This window comes from Elephantulus edwardii, unplaced genomic scaffold (assembly GCF_000299155.1).
Source record: "Elephantulus edwardii isolate Elephantulus edwardi_28Jun2011 unplaced genomic scaffold, EleEdw1.0 scaffold00069, whole genome shotgun sequence".
Classification (NCBI taxonomy): Eukaryota; Metazoa; Chordata; class Mammalia; order Macroscelidea; family Macroscelididae; genus Elephantulus; species Elephantulus edwardii.
Window position 1 is genome coordinate 11,515,275 of NW_006399819.1, and position 8,492 is coordinate 11,523,766.

Consider the following 8,492-nt stretch of genomic DNA (forward strand, 5'->3'; position numbering starts at 1 on the left):
TCTGTTTCAATACAATGCACATTATTTATCCTTTCTTTTCTTAATTTTCCCACCAGCCCCCATGTCAGTTGTGTTTTATAACTGTGACACTATGCAGTATGAGTCCTTTTGTGACTGAGATTATTTCACTCAGCCTATGTCCTCCAGAATCACCCATTTTGTATAATATTTTATGAGTTCTTTGTTTTTCAGTGCTGCATATAGTATGATCTAGAATTTTTTTTTAAAAATGAAATGGGATGTTTGAAGAAAGATATACCAGGCTATGAAAAGCTGAAATGGTCATTTTATATTAGACAATTATCTTGTCTACTATATTGGAGAAGGCAAAATGATAAAAAAATAGCACAGTATTGTTGTTAAAAAAATTTCAAGCTCCATCCCAAAGTATACTACTGTTAGTGATAGAATAATATCCATTTGCTTACAAGGATGACTGGTTAATATAACTGTCAAATTTATATAGCAACCACTAAGGTAAAAAAGGAAGAAATGGAAGATTTAAAAAAAAAACACCTAACTTCTATAGTCTCATACTGATGAAACATGAAGTCAAGATGTAGTGAGATAATTAGAATGTAAAAAGTTACAAATAAAGAAGGAGCAGCAAATGGAAAATATTGTCTTTGTAACAGAAATGATGACAGAGGTCATATGATAGAATTTTGTGAGACTGTTTATTGCAAACAGCTTTCTCAGTGTAAAAGGTGGCTATGCATGTGGGCCAGATTATAGAGAATACACAGGAATCAACATATTACAGAGAAAAAATTACATGATGGAGAAGTTTAATACCATCAGTTAGTACAAGATGATGACAAGTGTGAAACAATGCAAATTCAAGTTGAAGTGGAAGAAAATGAAAATGAGTTCACAAAAGCCAAAGCATGACTTTGAGTATATCTCAAGTGAATTTAGAGACAGTGTCAAGAACAGATTAGACACACTGAACACTAACAATCTAAGATCAGATGGGTTATGGGATGATACTATGGATATCATACGCGAAGAAAGCAAAAGGTCACTAAAATGATATAAAAGGTCAGTAAAATGATATGAAAGAAAGACCACAATAGATGTGCAAAAGTATTCTAAAAGTGGGATGTAAAAATGATGAAGTAGAAAGAGCTAAACAGGTATTTCAAAGAGCAGCTTGAGAAGGTAAAACATTTAAATGAAGTGTACAAGTCTAGAGTTATGAAATAAAAAATGAAGAACTTATCTGGTATATTTTCAAGCTAAAGAAGAAAAGTCCAAGCATTAAGTAGCAAATGAATCCATGGGCACATTACTGAATAACACAAGACTCATCAAAAGAAGATAGATGGAACATAGAGAATCACTGTAGGAAGATATCTAATTTATACTGAAGGCATTAGTAGAAAACAGGGCTCCAGGAACGGATGGAATACCAATTGAGCAGTTTTAACAAAGTAATATAATGCTGGGAGTGCTCATTTCTTTATGCAAAGAAATTTGGAAGATAGGTGCCTAAACAACTGACAGAAACAGATCCATATTTCTCAAGAATGGAGATCCAGTTGTTATGTGCTATTGAGTTGACTATTACTCATTGTGATCTGATGAACATTGGTTCTGAACGTTGCTCTATCTTAAGCCAGAATCACAGTCTCAGACACCCCTGACCCTACTGGCACAATCACTGCATTAATCTATCTCACTCTGAGTCTTCTCCTACACTACCTTCTACCCTTCCAAGTATGATATCCTCCAAGGACTGGTCCTTCTGGTAACATATATGATCAAAGTATGTGATATAGGAGTTTTAAAACACTTGTCTCCAAGGAGCAAACCAGTTTTATCCTGTTTGTTCTCTTGGCAGCCCGTGGCATGTTCAATACTCTTCTTTAGCACCACAACTCAAAGGCCTCAATTCTTCTGTATTCTTATGGGTTTTTTTTCAGCTCTCAGATGCACAGTAAGCAATTGAGAAGACCATGGTCTGGATCAAGTACACTATAGTCCTTAGACTGATATCGTTGCTCTTTAGCACTCCATAAAAGTCCTTGACAGTAGATTTCCCCAATGGAACTCCTCTTCTGATTTCCTAGCCTGCTGGTACAAGAGTGATGATTTTGGATCCAAACAAGAAACAAAGGTTAAAAGATGGAAACTGATTTTACTCTTAGGAGTAAACTCAAATTCATTAGCGGAAAAACGAGGAGCAAAGAACTAGACCCAAAGGAAAGGCCACATAATCAACCAATTTGCTCAGGACTTTTGTCTAGAGAGATGAGGACACTTGAGATCTTAACTCTTGGTAAAGATAGCAGCAGCTTAATGACTTCATTTAAATGGTAACCTAGCAGAACAGATCATCTGAGACACTGGTCTGTATGAGGAGGAATGTGGCATCAGGATTGTTGAAAGAATCATCAACAACCTGTGTTATGCAGATGACACAACCCTGCTTGCTGAAATTGAGGAGGACCTGAAGCACTTGCTGCAGAAGGTCAAGGATTGCAGCCCCCTATATGGATTGAAGCTCAACATCAAGAAAACAAAGATTCTCACCACTGAGCCAATTGGCAGCATCAGTATGGATGGTGAAGAGATTGAGATAGTTAACAGTTTTAGTTTACCTGGTTCCACAGTCAACACTCTTGGTACCAGCAGCCAGGAAATCAGGTGACAAATTACATTGGAAAAGTCAGCTGTGAGGGACCTCTCAAGAGTACTGAAGTGCAAAGACATTAGGCTGGAGACTAAGGTGTGCCTAATCCAGGGTATAGTCTTCACAATTACGTGTTATGCATCGGAGAGTTGGACAGTGAATACGGATGTTAGAAAGAGAATTGAGGTGTTGAATGGACTGCTAGGAAAACAAACAGGCTTGTCCTGGAGAGGGTGAAGCCAGAATGCTCCTTAGAGTCAAGGATTCTGAAGCTTTGTCTGACATACTTTGGGCATGCTGCAAGGAGGGACTGGTCCTTGGAGAGGGACATCATGTTTGGGAGAGTGGAGGGACGGCGCAGGAGAGGAAGACCCTCGATGAGATGGATCAATTCTGTGAGTGGAGTGGTGGGAATGAGTGTGTTTGAGGCGGTGAGGTTGGCACAGGATAGAGCAGCATTTAGGGCTCTATAGGGTCGCTATGAGGTGCAAATGACTTGATGGTACATAACAACAACAACAACAGTTCACCTCACATATTTTGGGTGTGTTGCTAGGAAAGGCTATTCCTTGAAGAAGGACATGATGTTGGGGAGGAGGGAGGGCTGATGAAAGAAAGGAAGAGAAGACCCTCAACCAAGTGGATTTACATGGTGACTACTGCAATGGGTTCTGTGCCTCAGAAGTGTGAGGACGGCGCAGGATAGAAATAGGGTTCAGATCTTTTGTTCATAGGGCCGCTATGAGGCGCACTCAGCTTGACGACACTTAATGACAACAACAGACCTGCTCAAGAAAATGTGGAAGATTAATATCACCCACTTACTTGTGAGACAGATGGAATCATTTAAAACTTTCCACAGCACAGAGCTGCAGATAGAAATGTTATCTATTTAAATTGACTTTACTGGATAATGAACTTTTATGTAATAAAAATTAATTTCCTGTTTTGGCAAAACTATTAAGTCTCTTTTGAAAAGATAAAGTTAACACGATAACTATGGCCTTTACTACAGAATTTAAATAAATGCTATTTGAATGTGATGATTTTCAGAGTAAATGAAAGTTGATTAAAAAAGATTAAAACCTCTAAAAAGAAAATTAGCCAGATAGATGACTAAAAAGTTATGGTTTTATTTTCTTTTGTTAACTTAATGAAAGAAAATAAAAAATAGAGAATGCCTAGGCTTCTAGGGCAAAGTGGATGATGTTGTCCGAAAAAGGAGGAAGATTGAATGGGATGTGAGGAGAGGTTAATGGACCACCATTGCTTCCCACAATCAGGAAAGAGAATATTAGAGAGAAGAGAAGAGGTTTTTAGTTTGTGAATGGAGGAGACACGTATTCCCTTCCCATGCCAATAGCCTTAAAAAGTGCAAAGACCTCTGGTGGTTTTGGCTAGTGAATGTTTGTCATCTCAACTACTCATGGTTCTGGTTGGTTCTATTTGCATGGATATTGTGAAATGAGCTGCCCATCTTTGAGTGGATCACAGGCTTGAACAATAAACATCTCATGTTGATTATAAAGGTCTTAGAACACCTCCTCAAATTTTCTAAGTTTACATAGACTCTAGTACACAGAGAAAGGAAGTATCTACAACTCTGATAGGGAATGAAATTCCCTTACTCTGCAGGATAAGGACCTTGGAACAAAAATGATTTAGAAAAATATAGAAATATTATATAGTATTTACCTAAATACTATAGCATAGTTACTAAAGATGTTTCTCATTTAGTTAATGTTATTTTCCAAATATAGTATAGCTTCTGGAAATGGGAGACTTACAAATAAAATTATTTATGGTATTGAGTTATCATTACACTTAAACATTTGAAAGGATCAATTTCATTAGGAAAAACTGGGAATATAATACAATTGAGCCTGCAAAACCTCATTTATCTAGTAATTCCTGGTCAATCGATTTTTTCCCTACAGAATATTTTCCACTTTTAAACAAGAAGACAGTAGAAGAATATTTACTAGACAAGTTTATAATATTAAAAATTGTAAATAGCTTAATTTCCTACTATTAAAAAATGGGTGAGTAAATTGTATTATATACATACACACATTGGAACAAGTGAAAAGGAATTAAAAAGAGCAACATTATCAACACAGATCAAGTAAAATAGAAATCTCAGCAGTATATATACAACATAGGGTCATTTACAATAGGGACAGAAATGTGGAAGTTGGCGTTCATGAATATTTGTAGTCTTAGTGTTATGGATTAAATTCTGACCTCTTTAAAAGTACATGTATGTAACAATATAATGCAGAAACTATGTAATGATCCTCCATGATTTAATAAACCAAATAGCTGTAAAATGATTAAAGGTGGGTAGTCCGCTGTGGCACCTTACACTATCATCTTCCCGTTGGAGGGCGCTGCGAGGCCATGTGCACGTTGCTGGCAGACCAGTGTCAGAGCTTCAAGGATGAGGGGGTCACCATGGAGACCTGGCAGCAGGGCCAGCTCAAGGCGTGTTGTCTGTACAGGCAGCTTCCCAAGTTCCAAGATGCAGACCTCATCTTGTACCAGTCCAGCGCCATCCTGCGGCACCTGGGCCACTCCTGACTCTATGGGAAGGACCCAAGGGAGGCAGCCATGCTGGACATGGTGAATGACGGTGTGGAGGATCTCTGCTGCAAGTACGTGACCCTCATCTTCACCAACTACAAGGTGGGCAAGGATGAAGGCACTGCCTGGGCGCCTGAAGCCCTTCAAGAACCTGTTGTCCCAGAAGAAGGGAGGCCAAGCCTTCATTGTGGGCAACCAGATCTCCTTTGCTGACTACAACCTACTGGATCTACTGCTGATCTACCAGGTGCTGGCTCCTGGTTGCCTGGATGCCTTCCCCCTGCTCTTGGCCTACGTGGCCTTCCCTCAACACCTGAACCTGCTCATCAATGGCAGTGGGAAGCAGTGAGGGCTGTGGGGCCAGGGCCGGGCTGGGCCACCTGGCTCATTTTCCCAGAAAATAAAGCTTGGGCGGGGGTGGGGGGTGGTGGGGGAAGATTAAAGGTAACATACTTAATTTTGTCAGCCCTGATTGAAGGGTAGTTTCCCCAAGCTGTGGCTTGAAGTTGTATCTCAAGTGAGTTAGAATAAAAAGAGAGGGAATCAAGCCCAGAGTGACCAAGGACCTCAGTATTACTAAAAAATAATTCCTAGGAGTGGAGAATGGCTTGTTAGACCTGGGGCCCCGAGCTATGCAACTCCTTGATATTGGGAAGACCAGGACACTTCCAACTCCAAAGAATGCTGGGTTGATAGATGGTGAAAGAAACAGGAATTCTTTCAAAATCAACAGAGAGCGACAACTTTCTCCTAAAGATTACACTTTGAATTTGGATTTCTAGCCTTCTTGATTGTGAGAAGGTAAGTTTATTCTTGGGTTTTTGTTTAGTTTTTAAAATGTTTTTCTGTATTCGTTTGTTTAATAAGTTCATGTACAATGTGTTTCACACTGTCACATTCTGTTTCACACAATCATTCTCATTCATTATATTTTATAAAACTAATCATCATTGAAATATGCCCATTATTACCCTGTCTATCCGGATGTCTGAGATCCCTCTCATTTCCTTTACCTCCTCTCTCCACCCACTAAACTGTGTGACCCTTTGATTTCTTCCACACACACCCTCACCTCTCTGTTCCCACCCTCCCCACATTGGACCTTCATACACGTTTTACTAGATATCTTTCTATTTCTACAAAGATGGTCTCATGTGCTATTTGTATGAGACTAGGTTAGTTCACTCAGCAAAAGCTCTCCAGTTCCTTCCAAGTTATGCAGTAATTTCTGAAATTGTTGCTCCTGAGTTCTGCATAGTATTCCACCATGTGAATGTAGCACAATTTCTCAATCCATTTGATTGTGGTTGGACATTTGGGCTGTCTCCTTATTCTTGCGATGGTGAATAACCCTGCTATGAACACTGTTGTACAAATCTCCATTTATGCCTCAGTTCTAATTTCCCTGGGATATATTCCTAGCACTGGAGTAGCCAGGTCATATGGAATTTCTATGTTCAGCTCTTTGAGAAAATGCCAAACTGCCTTCCAGAGTGGTTATACCATTTTACAATCCCACCAACAGTGTATGACAGTTTCTATCTCTCTTCAACCTCTCCAACATTTATTACTTGCTGTCCTGTTAAACTTCGCCACGGCTACTGGGATGAGATGGTATCACATGTGGTTTTGATTTGTATCTTTCTTATTGCCAGTGATTTTGAGCATTTCTTCCTGTATCTGCGGGCCATCTGAATGTCCTCCTCTGTGAAAAGTCTTTCCATGTTTCTTGCCAGTTCTGTAATTGGGTTATCAGTCTTTTTTTTTCTTTTCTTGTGGAGGCCCAGGAGTATTCTGTAAACTTTCGTTATGAGACCTTTGTCTGAGATGGTATTGTCAAATATTTGTTCCCAGTCAGTATGTTTTCTTCTCACCCTGTTGGAAAAAGTTTTTGATGTGTAAAGGGATTTAATCTTTGGAAAGTCCCATTTATTCATCAATTTTATCCTCTCCTGGTTGAGTATTTCTGACTGTATTTGCCAGGCTCTTTGTACCATGGGCTAGGACTTCTAGGCTTGGTCCCACTTGAGACAGCAAGTTCTTGTTAAAGTCATTCACTTGTGGCATGATAGTGGCACTAGATAACTAAGGAACTTGGAAACCCTATGCAACAGTTCTACTTGGCTTTTAGGGTAATTTTAAGTCAGAATAAACTCAATAGCAGTGCCTAGTAGTGGTAGTAGAAGAGGTTAAGTACATGGAAAACCCTTTATATTACTTAAGAATACATGATTTATTTATCATTTGATTCCGAGCATGTACCAGACAATGCTCTAATTGCTGGGAATACGTTGTTGTTTTTAAGTACCCTTCTGTTGACTACAATTCACAGCAATCCTGTAAAAACAGATTGAAACTTTACTCATCCTGCCCCATTATTATGATCTGCATCACACTCAAGCCCATTGTGGCAGTTACTATGTCAACCAGTCTAACTGAGAATTTCCTTCTCTTTGTTGATCCCCTATTTTTCCAAGCATAATGTATCTTTCCAAGGATTGGCCTCTCCTGACAACATAGCCAAAGAATGTAAGACAAAGGTTCACTATGCTTACTTCTAATGAATGCTTTGGTTGAATTTCTTTCAATACAGATTTGTTCTTTTGACAATCCATGTAAAAGTCAAAGGTCATGGCTATATCACAATTCAAAGACATTAAATCAATTTTGGTCTTCCTTATTTATTACCCAACTTTGAGAAGCATAGGAAGCAATTGAAAAGACTGGCTTGAATCGGTTGCACCTTAGCATTTAAATTAACATCCTTATTTTTGAAGAATTTAAAGAAGTTCTTGACAGCAGAGTTCTCCAATGCAACCATGTCTTTTTATTTCTTTACTATTGCTACCATGAAGCTTGGAAGCAGGAGTGCCATCCACTTCCGTAATAGCTTGCCTCTGGAAACCCTATGAACCTGGAAAGAGGATGAAAGGCACCCAAGTGTTGAGGACTCTCCTTCATAGGGTCGCTATGAGTCGCCTGCGACTTGACGGCACTTAACAACACCACCACCAATTGCTACCATGAGTGTTGATTGTGGAGCCAAGCAAAATAAAACCATTGAAAATGTCAATTTGTGTGTGTGTGTGTGTGTGTGTGTGTGTCCATATGTCATGATGTTTCTATTGGTCTTAGTGGTGAGGATTTTGTTTTCTTTATGCTGAGATGTAATCCATCTTGAGGTCTCTAGTTTTTTATTTTCTCCAGTAAGTACTTCAGGTCTTCTTTACTTTCGGCAAGCAAGGTTGTGTCATCTGCATTATGTAGGTTGCTT

At 39.1% G+C, this 8,492-nt stretch overlaps 1 protein-coding gene across 1 annotated transcript in view; it reads right to left on the bottom strand.

Annotated features, from left to right (window-relative positions):
* Positions 1-8,492, bottom strand: part of AK5 (adenylate kinase 5) — a 531,421-nt gene that overhangs the window by 185,249 nt on the left and 337,680 nt on the right. The window lies entirely within an intron of this gene.